A 15,593-nucleotide genomic window follows, 5' to 3' on the forward strand; every position below is an offset into this window, starting at 1 on the left:
TCACACCATGCTTGGAAGTGCTGGAATACGGTGGCAGGCATCGCAGGTGGAGGAGCGCACTGGAAAAAACAGCAGAATTTGCACCAAGTGTCGGGGCGGACATCAGGCAGCAAGTAAATGTTTGCTTGGGTCATCCCTTTAGCTTAGCAGGCATAAAGAGAAAATGTTTCCCTTGAAGAGGAACTTTGTTAACAGAGCAAACAGTTTCCTCACTTTTTAGAAAGAGAGTAGACTCCTTTGAAAGTGTTTTTATTTTCTAAACAAAAATGTTGTGAAATCCAAAAGGTAAAAGGAATTTAAAGGAGTTTAAGGTGGTTTGTGGAAAATGATTATGCTGATAGGAATGAATTATCTGCAGCAAATTCTCTTTTTTTTTGAGGATCAGTTGGCCATGTGCTTGATAAACTAGTGGGGAAGGAGGAGGAAAGGTTGATAGAGTACATACTCCACCTGGAAGGGGAAAAGGAGGCCAGCATTGCACCTCCCAGTGCTGTCCTTCCCCTCTTGACTTAGATATATAGTTTTATTCTGATTTCTCTAATTGCAAACAGATGCCTGTGGCTTTTTGGTTGAAAACGTTTTGGAAGGGGTAGGGTTCCAGCCGTGTTATTGTCACCAGACACTAAAGGACTGAGCAGTATGAAAGAAAAAAAAGCTCCAGAAATACGAATTAGAACACTTCCAGCAAATCAAACGAGTCCTTCCCATGAAAAAGCCTGTGTTTTCTTCCTCTCTTCTATGAAGCAGTCTGTGCTCAGTAGCTATAAATCATCATGTTGGGTTTAATTAGGCCATTTGCTGTCTGCGGGGTTGGAATGACAGGGGTTTTGTATTGGCCTTTTGCTTGTAGAATAATTGACCCTTTGGCACAGCCGAAACATTTGAGAGGGGAGAGAGAGAGAATATTTTTTTATATTTTACTGCCTTAAATATTGCCACATGCTGTGTGGTGGGTATTGACCATGTGTGACACTCCAGGAATACAATACAAGTTGCTATTTGTGAAGAGCAGTGCGGGACCGTCCTTCTAACTGTCCGCAGGTGCTGTGAAAAAGGGCTGCCCTTAATGCTTTGAGCATTATTTGTCGATGTGGGGTGTTTATCTCCGTGTTTCCACATTGATATCCTCATTTGATGTAGCTGAGCTACCAGACTGGCTGCAGTTCATCTTGCTGGGGTAAGAAGAGGAGGGTGAAACAAGTACTTCTAATGGCACCCGACAGGCTTCTGAGAACTGTAGCTGCTTGTCTGAGCTTCCAGAGAGACGTGGAGCTGTGTAACCAGCTAATTCCCTTGTTCGTGCTAAAGGCAGCGCCTCAGTTCTCGCCAGGCTTCTGCGAATGACCTAGCTAAATCACAAAGGGAGCTGCCGTCTGTGGCGGGGCCACTGCTGACGCCGTAGCATCTGTCAGTGCCACGATGCGTGAATGATGCACTTGGTGAGCCGCTGCTCAGCCGCTCCACTCTTCTGCAGTGGGACAGCCTTGAATTCACAGCCTACCTGGGAAATCTGGGGCATTGCCACACTGCAAGTCATCGCTAAAGGCTTTGACACTTTGAGGAGATCTTATCTGCCTTAGCGGGGAAGATGTCCAACCTAAATGGAGCTGATTCTATGCATGTCCTCAGCTACGTCTGACTCCCTTCTCAGATATGTGCCCTGTATATAAATATGCTTAATGCACATGTCTGTCTAATATGCACACACGTACCCTGTGTAACAGTCATAGTCTGCACGTATAGAATGAATCGTAGATTCACAGAATGGTTTGGGCTGGAAGGGGCCTTGAAGACCCTCCAGTTCCCACCCCCTGCCACGGGCAGGGACCCCTCCCACCAGCCCAGGCTGCTCCCAGCCCCGTCCAGCCTGGCCTTGAGCACTGCCAGGGATGGGGCACCCACAGCTGCTCTGGGCAGCCTGGGCCAGTGCCTCGCCACCCTCACAGTAAAGAATTTCTTCCCAATATCTAATCTAAATCTACCCCCTTTCAGTTTAAGATCCAACAGAAGGGCTAAAACATCAGGTTGAAGACCTTCAGCTGACCCTTGGTGCAGATGTTTTTAAGTCTCTCTGCTAGATTTCTGTGCTGCACGTGGGATGGTTCAGGGAGGAGAACATTTGTCTAGAGACCTGAAGCTGTTCACTCCGAAGTGCTCTCCATTACTTCAGCCACCTTCACGGCACGGTTATAACTTGCTGCTTTTAAAGGCTTTCAGTAGTTGCATCCTTTGTAGAAGAAACAGTGAGTGGGACTGTTACCTCTAGGTGCGTTTTATTTTTCGGAGAGTTTTTAGTTTTAGCCTACTTTCGTGAGGAAACAACATACTTATAAAGTTCTTTGCCTCTCTTGGACTTTCTTTCCATTCCTTTCCCAATAATTCTTTGGACCCAGCAGTTCTTATCGATCAGATTTCCCAGGAAGGCTCTTTAAAGCTACTCTTAATATCGCTAAACTTGCAGGGGAAAAAAAAAAACCACCACAACCCTGAGCAGAGTGGAGACTATTTTCTTTTCCCTCTGCTAGGGAGAGGGGAGTTACAACTTTTATCAGAAGCAAGCTGACAGCATGGTGTTCAGGTGGTGGGATTTGGGGATTTCCCAGCTGCTGGAGTTTGCAGGAGAGAACGGGAAGACTCAACTGTGAGACATTACAACAGGCTCAGAAAGCAGGCTGCTCGTGTTGCTTGTGCATTGGTTTGGTTTCCAGCCGACGAGGACAGAATTTTAAAGCCATGGCTTCGAGCTTCGCTGTTTTGCATGCTCTTTGCAAGGAGAGAGGAAGAGCAACGTTGTTTTCTTGGTGCCCGATGGCCTCACGTTACACCTGCGAGTTGGAGACGGCAGCTCTGAATTACCATGTCACTTGCTAATTTGATTATGTTGCGGTGTGGGGGAGAGGGAAGGACTTTGCTGTTTAAGGAGGGGGAAAAACGGGCATTTCTGGTCCGTTGGATGTTGCGACATGTTCAGCTTGGGGCAATGGTCGGTCATGCCCTTGCTGAGTAAATGTAGTGTTAATAGAAACTATACATACCTGCCAAAAAGGCCGTTCCTTTGGGCTAGTTTCCAGAGATCATTTAATGTTTCTCTAAGATGTCACCTCAGTCTGGTCCTGTGTTGGAATGTGTTGCTGTTTTATGAGTGACATCAGCTGTTGACATGGGAGAATTACGGCACCCCAGCTCAGCCCCCTGCTGTGCCTGTATCAGGAGGGCTCCGTCGGCTAGCTCGGTGCCTGTGGGGTAGGAAGAGCTGCGGTGCTGGCTGTCACCGATGTGGCACGTGAGCGCCCAGAAACGTGACTTGGTGAGGCGAGGAATCTGCCCGGGTCCAGCTGGAAGGAAAGCAATGCAGAAACGTTGGCTTTCTCAGGGGGAATGGGGAAGAGGCACTGCCCTAAGCTGAACCTTCCTGTGCGAGAAAACCATTCCCATTCATTTAGAGCACTGCTCGTTCCTTTCCTTGAGGGTTAAGGACATGTTGCTTTAATGCCACTGTTAGGAGTGCTGGTATGTGTGACATAAACAGATTACTTAATAACCAATTTTGCAAGAGGGGAAAAGTAAAGCTCCACCTTATCCTTTGAGATAAGGTATTCTTGGCTCTCTAAGCGTAACTTCCCCCTCGGCTTGCTGCTGCCCTGGCTTCGTGGCGGGGCGGAGGGTGCCGGGTGCCAGGGCTGACAGTGCTGTTGCTGAAAACCCAAGGGGTGCTCTGGCTGCTGCGTTAGCAGACAGGGACCAGCACCCCCGTCAAGGTGCTTTGTCCTGCCTTTCAATCGATTAGCGAAGTAAATTACCTCTTAGATACCACTGTTGTAGGGGGGAATTCAGGAAGAAATGCTCTTACGGCAGAAACTTTTTCACGGATCCTGTTGTCTTTATGGGATTTATTATAGAGAGAGCCTAAACCAGGGATTTTATAACAGCTTTCTGTAACTGCTTTTTCCATTTTAGGTGTCTGCTTCCCACACTTCCCTCCTCCTTGCTTTCTATTCCTGACCCTGTTGTGTCATTGCGCTTTGCTGGTAGAAAGCTGTGTGATGCCGTAAGCCTAAGATTATTACTTGATGGTTGGATTAATGAGGAGAGAGGTTGAAAGGGTAAAGATAACTGTGAAAATCTTTACCTTTATTAAGAGCAGGCAGAAGGTGGGAGAAATGAGCTTTGTTTTCTTCTCCCATCCCCACCCTCAGTTTTTGATCAATGACTATAGACAGGCCTTCTCCATTTCCAGAAATAACCAGAAGACCTGTTTCATATCAGAGTTTTTAATTCCTTCTGAAATAAATACCACTAAAAAAATTAACCGGCTAAAACCTCAGCGCAGAATGTACTTTGCTGATATTCTTTGGTACCTTTACTTTACGTGCGGAGGTAGAGTAGGCTGCATTTTGCTTTGGTGAAACTGAGTCAGGCTTTGCTTGTGCAAAAGGAAAACGATGGGGATGCGGGCACTGCCTTTTCGCAGCAGCTGGCACGACTTGGGAGCACCAGGCCCAGCCTGGGGTCTGAATGCTGCCCCACACAGCCAGTGAAAACAAGACAGGTAGTTTGGATCTTTTCAGCTTCGAAATATCTGGATGAAAGATTTCAGATGAGCTTCTCCCCAGCTTTAATTCCCCGTGACACTTTGCAGGATGCTGAAATGTGCTGTTAACTGGCTTGCTGGAAATGAAAAGGTCTAGTGCTGTGACTTCACTGCAGACTTTTGATAATACGGTAAATCCCTATGGAAAAGTTGGGAGCGGTTTTTGTGAGCAAGGATTAAGTAAGTCGATAGTACAAATGCTGCAAGGTCTGCGAAATAGGAATTGCTCAAGAAGCAGCTTGTTCAGAAATTTTTGTTAGTAAGATAATATCAGTTTGCAGTCGTTTGTTAGCTTGCTGCTAGTAAATCTGTGAGTGCGCTTACTACTGGCAATTTCCAGCGGGTGTCTGTCTTCCCCGTCGTGGCACGGGATATCGTTCTGGTCATTGCAGGTGTCTTTCATCTGCTGTCAGGGCTCAGCATGAGCTGTGAAGTCGCTGGGGTTGTGTGGGAAGTTGTTGATGCCCGCCTACTCCAGGGTCTGTGAGAAAATCTGCAATCCAAGTTCAGATGATGATAAACCGACTTTACATAAGGTAGTGATAAGTTGGCTGCGCACGCAGGAGAAATCCAGAAAATGTTGTCAGAACAGCTGAGTCAATATGTGATGTGGTTTGCCCGTTGCAAAGGAAAGATTGTGTTTTCTTTTAAGTGATGATAAGTTTTGCACTGACACTCGCTAGGAGTGTGAGGTACGTGGCAGTGAAGGGAGGTGTTTCTGTACCATTCTGACAGCGACTGGCCTTTTTCTGTCTCTGATGGGCTGAGACAATCATCAGCTCTCTGACCTGGCGGTGAAACTAATTTTGCCGAGGGCTGTGCTAATTAGAACGGTGGCCCTTGGGTGGGACCTTACAGCCTGTGATGGGATCAAGTGATGTGGATGTGTTTAGTTCTTGGGGCCATCCTGAAGCTGCTGCTCCCTACCAAGAGAGGGCAGGTGCTTGGGCAATGCAGGGCCTCCCAGTCCAGGGCCATGGGCCTCTGTGTCTCGGTGTGCTCCTGGAAATGACTCTGCAAAGGTCATTTTTGAAGTGTTCTCATCTGTTGCGCTTCAGTTGCTGTCGATGCTGTCCCACATCAGTGTGCGCACAGGCTGGTCTTGTAGTTGCACACCTACTGGTTATGTGATGCTTTGGTCCTCTCCTGGGTTGTTTCAGTTCGGATCCCAGTCTAGTCTTGTTTGACTGTCTTCTCCCACCTTCCTCTGCCCAACAGCTCGTTTTGTTAAGGTACAGTAATACTGGATATGGCACTTCAATGTGGAGATGGAAGAACCAATACAGCCTTTGCTCAGTCTTCACATGTGAGCCCCAGGTGTGCTGGTTTCCCTTCCTGAATTTTTCTGGGACATTTGAAATCAAAAGGTAACACAAAATGTATGGGGGAAGCCCAGCTGCAGCTGTAAAACATGTTGTGCCAGCATTTGCCGTGATTGGCTGTATTGAGCAAACTCTGTCGTGGTTTTGAATGGACGGATTTTTAAGAGACCTACTCCATAGCATAAATCAAGGCAGAGAGAAGAAGTGAAGATAAATGACGGGCAAACAGGGAAAGGTATTGAGGCACAAAGTGGAAGAAACCTGACCCCGTGTCAGGGTTGGGTTCCTTCAAGCTTGGCCAGGTCCAGCAGTCCCAGCCTTCATGTGGCCAGGGGCTCCAGGAGCATCCTTCCTTCTGTCATCTGCGCACCCAGAACTAGTAGAGCTGGGCTTAATCTGGAAACTGACATTAGGGCTGGTTCCACAGCTTGCTAAGATAAGCCCAGTCTGTGTGCCAGTTTGGGCATCGCCTCAGCCATTGTGAAGGTCTGTCCTGTCCTTTCCTTTGGGTGATATTCCTGGTCTGGTTGCACAGCACTGGAAGAACTTCCTTAGCAGTGAAAAGAGTCTGAGAAGGAACGCAGGAAACTCGGGTGCTTTGGCCGCCTTCTGCCTTTCGTAAAACACACCGCAGCCTCTAGGTACATGATTCTAACTGCAGCCTCGGACCCGAGGTTTGCTTGCGGCAGGGCTGCTTTTCTGTCTCGTGCTGCGGTGCTGCAGGGTTGGGCAGTTAGGGGAGCTCGCTGTGAGCTGCCTGGCACTTTGTGAACCCTAGGAAACAGGATGGCGGTTTAGGCACATCTCTGCCTGGCATGTTGCAGTTGGATGTCTTGGCTTTGTTGCTAAGCTGTGCCCAGGCCTTTGCTGTTTGTTCTTCAGGCGTTGGACAATGTGCTGCTTCGTGCAGTCGCTGGTGGTGATTAGGAGTTTAGGCTCGCAAAAGACTGTGGTGTTTGCTTCAGGGTTTAGAGGGCAGATTTCAGCGGTGTGCCTTGCTGTTGCTTGTGCACAAGTAGCAAAGCAGCAGCCAACCTCTGGTACCTCAAAACCAGCTTGAGGTTCTTTCTCTGAAACAGGAGCAGTGCCTGGATGCCGTACTCATTATACCACAGCTTTTACTTATGTTGGAGGGTGGTCTAAAACCTACCTCCATCTGTGAATTGATAGTGCCCTGCTTGGTGTTCATTTAGTCAGCCTTGGTAATTAATGAGATGGAAATACAGAAAACAAGGCCAAGATTTTCAGCCAAGATGGGCTCTTTTGGGTGGTCATTTGGGAAGCGGACATAATTGCAAAGGAACTCGGTGCTAGAGGCGGGTGCCAGAAAATCTGAAGGTATCGTGATTCCCATCAGCTTGGCATGAAAATTAAGCAGTCCAGCATGGCTCCCCTCCTCTGCCCTGTTCCCTAGAGCTGTGCATTTTTAAAGTCTTTCTTTTCATTCCTGGAATCCAGGCAGTGTTGGCCAGATTAGATCAGATCACAGCAGGACAGGTTCGGTGGCTTCTGTAACCTCTCACAGCTCCAAAGAAGAGGGAAAGAAAAGCAGCTTATGGGGTTGTGGGTAAGACTCTCACAATGGCTTATATAAAGCCCAGTGAGAATACCCCAAACACATGTTTATTGTTCTGTCTAAACAATGTCCACCGTTAATTCATTGCCAACGTCCTTAGATTTTCCTGTCATGGAGCGGTGCCTTATAGCTGTCATCGGCGTGTGTCTTCTGGGGTTTGTATTCTGATCATTTCCTAGCAATTCCTGGTGTAGTTTTTGGTGACCGACTCAGTCTGCTCCTCCTAAACAAATGGGGTTTGTAGGATCCTCAAGAAGTCAAATGATGACCTAATTTCATTTTCTCATTTTCTTTTTGGTTGGAGATATTCTTGGCTTCACTTTGTGAGCTCTGTCTTTTAGAGCCAACCTGTTCTTTGGGGCACAGTGCTAACACAGCTTTTAAATATGCTTTGCTGGAGCGGCCTCTGAATCTTGTTAGGAATCTGGTGGTTCAAGGCAGGGTCATTGATGGGTAGCGAGCCAGCGTACGTTTGAAATTGAGAAGCGTGAGCTTTAGACAGATGGCTAGGAAGACTTTCCTTCTGGCTAACTATAGTGATGTTACGTGGGAACCTTTTGAAGACTGCAGAGGTCATTTACGTAAAGATTAAACTGACCTTGTGAAGATAGTGATGTTCTAGAAGCTCGATGTTACAAAAGAAGAAAAAAATGACCAATTTACGTGCTGTCTTCCCTGCCCCTTGTAGTGATTTTAGTAAAGGACCACACATATGTAATATGAATATGTAAAAGGATCTTCGGACAAGTTCCCTGCTCAGTTAAGTGACTGCATCTTCATTGCTGATGCTGAGTCCTCTCTCAAATACATTCATCTTAGCCGTGAATTTGGGGTTCTTCTGTCAGAGCTGGCAGAATTGAAGAGTGCCCTGTTGTTTCTAATCTTATCCCTTCCTATGTCATGTTTCAGTAGCATAGTAACATGGGTGTTGTCTCTCTTGGAGCCTCTGTTTTCTTTTTTGCCCTTTACTGCATCTGTCTAGGTTGTGAACCCCCTACTCAATCTTATGGTTGTCCTTTTACAAGTAATTGGTCCCATCACCTGATGGATTGACACTGACCCTTTTCTTTGGCTAGTTGCCACGTACCGTGGAAGAAGTAGTTTCTTGCATACTACTGTTGTTTTAAAGGCCCTTCTGCCAGAGGCTCTTCCTCATCTCACCTTTTTTTCAGCTACCTTGATTCCAGACTTTTCCATACAGATGTGATTTCTTCTGCTTCTCCCAGCCAGTCCCTTATCCAGCATCCTTCGTCCAGCTGTAGGCATCCATCCGCTGCTGTTGCTGGTCCTGTGGTGGTCTGCGCTCAGTCCCTCCAAAGACCTTGGGGTTCCCTTCGTGGGAACCTCTTACAGAGAGGTGATTTTGTACCCGAGCATCACCACAGTAAGACATAAGGGCATGTTTCTGCACTACGAAGATCCATACTGTGACACAAGGAGCTGAGCCTGTTCCAGTGGTGCAGGCTCTTTTTGGAGGGAGAGGCGTCTTTTCTGTGGCTCTGCTGCTCAACTGTGGTTTCTGCTATTTTGCTGTGGGGAAAAGGAGGGATTTGAATGCACTTTATCTCAACTATTGTGTTAGCTTGTCTAGATCTCACCTAGATTTCAACAACTGAAGTACTCAATAAATCCTGCTGCTGCTCACCTGATCAGTAAGTTTTTATTCACATGGCAAATCAGTCACTTGTGTATGAGGATGTTCTGAAAACCCTGTGGGGACAGAGTGGTGAGCCTGGGAGTATGCCTGGCCAGCCCGTCTAGAGACTTGGATATGGTTTGGTTTTGTTTTCTTTTGAGCTTCTGTGTCTGCGTTCATATGTGTGAATGGGAATAGTACTTAGCTCTTACACGGTGCTAGGGGGAGTCATCATCTTCCTTGTTCCTCATGCATGAACCAGCCACGTTCTCTGACAGGTCTTGTGAATTGCCGTGTCTGTTTTCCTACCCAGAATTTACATCTTCCTCATGCATCACTGAAAATGTTCCCATTTGCCTGTTGATTTTGGGGCCTGTGTTTTCATCTGTGTGGAAACAAAGGGTCTTTCTGATCACCCCTGGAAAATTTTTAGGTGAGATGTGGTTGGTTGTACGGGAAGGACTGGGAGAGTTGTTTCTGTTCCACTGGTGCCAGCGGTTCTCTGAAGCGGGGTGTCGCACCGGCTGTGCGCCCCATCCCGGGTGTGCAGGGTGACAGCCACGGTCTGCGTGGTGGAGCCGGTCGGGGTGAAGGACCTGCGCCTGCTCCTCTGCCAGCGCCAGCACCTCTTAAAACTCAGGGAGAGTTAAGGGTGCTGGGCACGTGACGGCGTGGCCTTTTGTTCTTATTTCTTGAGCTGATTTGAAACTAAGCAGGGCTTAGTTTGGGACTTGCTTATTGCTACTTTTAGTATCTTTCACTTCAAAATAGATCATCCCTATGATTTATTTGTCCTTCTGGGGCTTCAGCTTTTTATGTCATTTATTTCCTATGATTCTCACACAACATGAGAAGTACCCTTCTGCTGCCGCCCCCGGGTCTGAAAAGCAGCCGCTACAAGCTGCACCAGCCTGACAACAATCCCAGCAACGTGTTGGCTGGTGCCATGTCTTGCTGTCTGCTTGGCAGTCTGCCGACACCTTCTCCTTGGCCACAAAGGTGTGCCATGCCATGCTGTCATCTGCTGGCAGAGCATGTGGTGGGCTGCATCCCCTGCCCGTCTCGTGTGACTTCAGAGCTGTGGTGCGTGCAGGTTCCTAAATACATGGGGATGGAGCAAGTTGCATCGGGCTAGCACTCGTTAGCGTGTTAGCGGTGGAAGTGAAAGCCACATGTTTCTGGGATGTGTCAGAAGCCACATCAATCAGTAAAGCTTCCCTGCTCTGAGGGTATGCTGGGTTTCAGTTCCATCCAGGCGTGAGACTGATAGCTGGGCTGTGGAGCTGGGCAGAGAAGGGCACACCTTTACCTGCCTGGGTCTTGCTGTAGGTCAGCTGTGCCCTGAAGTTCAATGGCTGGGGTGTTCCCAGCAAAGCCCTACGTTTAGGCAGCCTGAAATACCTGTCCCAGTCTTCTCTGAGCGCCTGGGTACATGCGGCTGATGGGTGCGAGTGGCCAGAGCTCGTGGAGAAAGAGGTTGGCTGTGTAGACATGCCTATCACAACCACATGAGCCTGTCCAAGCCTGATTGGGTTTAATGCAACTCTCCCTGTTCTTTGGAAAGGAGCTTTGAAAGTAAAACCAAGGGCCAGGTGAAAGTTACTAATGCTCTGCTCATTTTCATTGCTTTATAAATTTTAAATGTTAGGATTTGATCTTGTTTCCTCCTAAGATGCCAGTCTGAGATTCCTTATGGGCTGGCTAGTCTGACCAGGCTGTAAGTCTCAGCAACCCAGGTCATGTGGAAGGGATTCCTTCTTAGATGTTATGCACTGGGCAGACTTTATCCTTTGATCCTGTAAATTTCAGCTCCTTTCTTCAAATGACCAAGTTTTGTTTTTGCTAAGCAAAAGCCATTCTGCTGTCACCATTTTCTGAAAAGAATTAGTGCTTAAAAATGAAGAGGATCATAAATAATGTGATGTCTTTCCGCTTGTTCGTTTGGCTGTGGGTATCTGCAGTGAAAAAACAATTTCAGTTGTACGCAGTGTCAGGTTTAAAGTCTGCACTTGGTCATGCGCTAAGATTGCAGAAAGCTGTAGACTCAGCTCAGTGTCCAGGTGAATGCTGAGACCTCCGGCACACAAGGTATCACCACACCTAGATAATCTGATCCTATCTGCTGATTTACCATTTCTTTTTCTTTTTTTTTTTTTTTTTTTTTTTTTTTTTTTCTTTCCCTCCCCCCATGCTAAGGCTATGATTTCAGTTTGCATGTCATGTAACTCAGATTTTCTGGTAGTACCCTACGCTTGGGATTACCACTGTGGCCACTGATCACCTATTCAATGTATGTGTTGAAGTATACAATGCAAAAGGCTTTGTGGAAAGACTTGTTGCACGATGAAGCTCCCCAGAATCACCTAAATTCAAACTTGTGAGAAACCTGAGCTCTCCAGCTCTCCAGAAGTGCGTCACACATTGGGTCTACTCCATATGAGTCTTCTGGGAGGAACTGGTTTCTTACCAAGGGCGTGGTAGGAGGTGATAACACTCTTGAAGGCAAATATGGTTTCAGAACCAGTTTGGGAAACACCACTTGAACTATGGATTTCTCTCCATATAGATATTGGGTTTTTTTGTCATTTGCCGCTTGTATTGTAGCATGAATAACTCCATGGTTTGAAAAATATAGATGGCTCATGCTTGTCAGGCTGTGGGATGTCCAGTTTGGGGCTGACATGACTGCGTAGAGAGTAATTCCCCTGCTCCCAGCACACTCCTCGTGCATGCAGATCCCAAGCTCTCTTCATCATCTGTTCTTGAGTGGATCCGAAGTGGAGGATGCCAGGCTGGTCCTGGGTCTTCCCCACCTGCACTCCCCCTCACGTAGAAGTGGACAGGGCAGCTCCTCATGGCACATGCTGCACGTACACCCTGTCTCTCGGTCCTGAAACAGTTGCCCCCCTTCCTTCCTTGGGCAGAAAAGGATCCTCACCAACAGGTTGCTGAAGCTTCCAGCCACAGTGACTACAAAAACACCTGGACAGAATTACAGGTGTAAAGGTATAGGAACTGGCTGGGTGTGATGTGTCCTGGCTTTTCCTGCTGAGAAATTTCTGCAAGCCTCAGTGGGTGATGGGGAGGGAGCACCTGAAAGGAGACCAGGATTCTGTATGTAGCTGGTGATCAGGCCATGCTAATGCAAATTTGGCTACTAATTTTATATATAAATATATTTTATATAGAGATATATATATATAATAACTAAGGAACTAATTCTACCAGGTCAGGCAACTTCAAGCCTGCAGATTTCTTACTGGTTTTATTTTTTTTTAATAATAGTGACTGTTATTGTTTTTGCTTTTTTCCCTCCTATGTTTGCGTTTCTTTAACCCCCCACGTTTCCTTACTGGGATAACTCAGAAAAGAAATGACATGGCTCTGTGTCGAGACAGATGCTCGGGGGCCTGGCACGCTGAGGCAGTGTGGCTGGAGCTGCTTGCTCCCGTGCACGCTGTCAGGGCACTGCTGGGCTCAGCACCTGAGCTTGTGCAGCAGGCACGGCTGCAGACCCAGGTAGTTTTGTTCCCAGGATGTCAACAAGACCATATGCTGGGCCAGGATGGAGATGGGAGGTGAACAGATACTCTTGCAGGCAGGGGAGGGAAGGCTGCGTTTTACAGAACTTTAGTTTGGTAATGCATGAGTGGGTTTTCACCAGCAAAAAGTGACTCAGGGAGTCTCCTGTGCCCAGGCTCTAAATCTGGACTCTGAATCATAAGCTACTATTCTTTAATAGCTCTTAATAAATCAAAAGATGTGGTTTCAACCAAAATTTTTCCGGGGGAGAAATACCTCTCTGATGACGACTACTTCTTGCTCTATTAATAATCAGAAGAAACAATTTTCCTCTGAATTTGGTGTGCAGTAGGGTTTCTCCTCAGGCACAAGGAGCTAACTTCAAAAGTTTCAGCTGCGGCAGGTGTGAATTTGAGGAAGCCACGACCCCACCGCTGTCCTTCAGAACAAGAGAGGTGCCACTTTCACCTGCAGGTCTTGCTGTCCGCCTTACCTATGGGGTATGCGTGTTGTGAAATGCATGCCTCTGGTCAACCAAAACAGCTCTGAAAACGAATGAGACGTGCATGGAGGCTGGCCGTTTTCCCGGTGGGGAGCGGGAGGGTGGTGGGAGCAGCCCCCAGACAAGGCTGTGAGTGCCGGAGGGGCCATGGGGGGGACCTGGCCGCTGGCCCGTGTTGGGTGTACAAGAGATACTTGTGGCCGAGCGGGACCTGCATTCCCAGGAGAAGTTTAGCCTGTGGCTCTTCACTTCCCATCCTCCACCAAGCTGTAGGATGACAGCGTGGTGCGTGCGTGGCACATTACATTTATCGGGCGTTATTGCTGTTTGTAGCCAGTGGTTCTCATGGGAAAGGCTGCGTTACCCCGGTGAGTAGGAAATGTCTCAGAAACCTAGCGCATTGAGAGTATGTGTCAATTGTTTCCTTCCAGGCGCTTTGGGAAGGGAGCCTAGAAGTTTATCTCAGCATTTGCAACAATACAAACAGATGCCAAATACTTCAAGTACGCAGAAAAGGAAAATGTCTTGCTTGGCCTCCCTGAACAGGCTGGGAGGAGGCTGGGGAGGGGGGAGAGGAGAAAAAAAGCAATGTTAAGTAACTCTGTCCCTGGCGGAATAGGGAAAAGCAGCTAAGTAATGCAGATGTTTGCCTGCGTACATATAACTTAGTTTCATATTACTGAAATCTGTACTGCACACACGTGGTCAAAAGATTAAAGAGATTGTCCAGTTCTGTTGGCAGCATATTAAAGTATTAAGACCACAGGCTTACTATGATGTGTTTGTATTATCAAGCTGACCACAGAATTAAAGTGATTCAAAGGAAGACATCGTTTTAATACAGCTACCAGAATCGCCCCATCATTTTGCATCTGGTCCTTGGATGTGGTCCTGGCTGTAAGAATCCCTTGGGAATGGCCACCGCTGTCCTGGGGCCACCCCTACCCCATGGCTTCTGCTCGTGCTCGGATGAGATCTCTCCTTGTCTGTCCCTACGTGGCGTTCTTGCTGTCTTGCCATGCTAAAGCTGATGTTTCCAGTCACTGGAATAGCTCCCCTGGTTTCCTCTGACGCGCTGGGGCGAAATCCTGCCTTCATGTGTTGATCCATAAGGTCTCACAGCAGACAGCTCCAGCTTCGGCACTGTGGCTCCGTGCCAGGAGCCCGTGTCCCAGAGATCGTGGTGCTGGCACGCTGGGCTGGAGGCAGCAGATGCAGGTCCCTTTTCTTCTGTCACTGTTGTGCCTGATTTTTTTGGACCTCGCTCGACCCCGGATTTCTGTTTCTTTTTTTGTCCTGCTCCCTGAGATGGCAAGTTATTAGTGTCTGGTACTGTACCGGACAGTTGTTCAGCTGCTGGCGCCCGGTGGCAGCAGGAGGTGCTCGCGAAGTGGTGGACTTTTAATATCTCAGCCTAGATAATACTGCCTAAATCACAACTGTAACTTCACTCGGGGAGATTTTCACTCACCCTATATAGCTGTTCATTTATATCTTGGTGTTATAGACACTATATATATTAATATCTGTATATCTGTTTTATTTATTTAGTACGGTCTTCTGCGTAGTTGCCACCAGTGCATAAACTTGAGCACTGCACCAGCTACTAAGAAGAAAATTAACTCTCTTCCAGGTGAAACCAGGGCATTGCTGTAGCCTAGCCAGCAGAAGGTGATGTGATCCATCCCAGGGCCATCACAGATGCTGTCGCACCGTAGAGAAAGGGAATTTCTCTATAAGCCTCTGCTTTCCATTACAATATCCGTGTGACAAGTCCCTTTGGAGCCAAAATATATCACACTTAGTGCCATCTGAGCGGGGGGGGGGGGGGGGGGGGGGGGGGGGGCGAACATAATTTTTTGAGTGATCCTATTGGAGAAAATTATTTTTTCCTTTATATTTTGTTGGTCTTTGAGAACTCAAAATGCAGTATGTAAGAAGCTTTTGTTTCAGGTGCTTTTTTTATGCTTCAGGAACTAAACCACAGCATGCATTTGAAATGTCTAACCTGGCCTCTGTGTTTGCTTTTCAAAGGAGCTACTGCTGCAGATGTGCGTACCTCAGTAGTCTGGCTGGGCTATATGGCGTGTGCGTAAATGGCTACGACAGTGTAATATGCATAGGGCATGAGCTGTTTTCATAAGCCTCTGGCCCCATCCTTGCATACCGCTCATCGTTCCGTTATTTGCAAAGCCCTTGGGGAACTCGGTTAGCTGTTTTAAAACTGCTGTTAAGGAGGGCCACTCTGGTCAAGCAGCTTTTTTGGAAGACCTTGGATGCTTTCAGTATGAAAGGTCACGTACGAAAAAGGTGAAGGACTCTCCAGACTTCACAGCTGGCCTCAAGAGCCTGTGGAATTTGAAATGCAGGGCTGTTTTTCATTGAAAAGTCAGTTTGTTATGGAAGTCGAGTATTTTGGGCCTAAATTTTGGGTTGTTCAGTCT

The 15,593-nt window shown here is 47.5% G+C and overlaps 1 protein-coding gene across 13 annotated transcripts in view; it reads left to right on the forward strand.

Annotated features, from left to right (window-relative positions):
- SLC4A4 (solute carrier family 4 member 4) overlaps positions 1 to 15,593 on the forward strand; it is a 239,997-nt gene that overhangs the window by 73,933 nt on the left and 150,471 nt on the right. The window lies entirely within an intron of this gene.

The sequence above is a fragment of the Falco punctatus genome (assembly GCF_963210335.1).
Source record: "Falco punctatus genome assembly, chromosome: 1".
Classification (NCBI taxonomy): Eukaryota; Metazoa; Chordata; class Aves; order Falconiformes; family Falconidae; genus Falco; species Falco punctatus.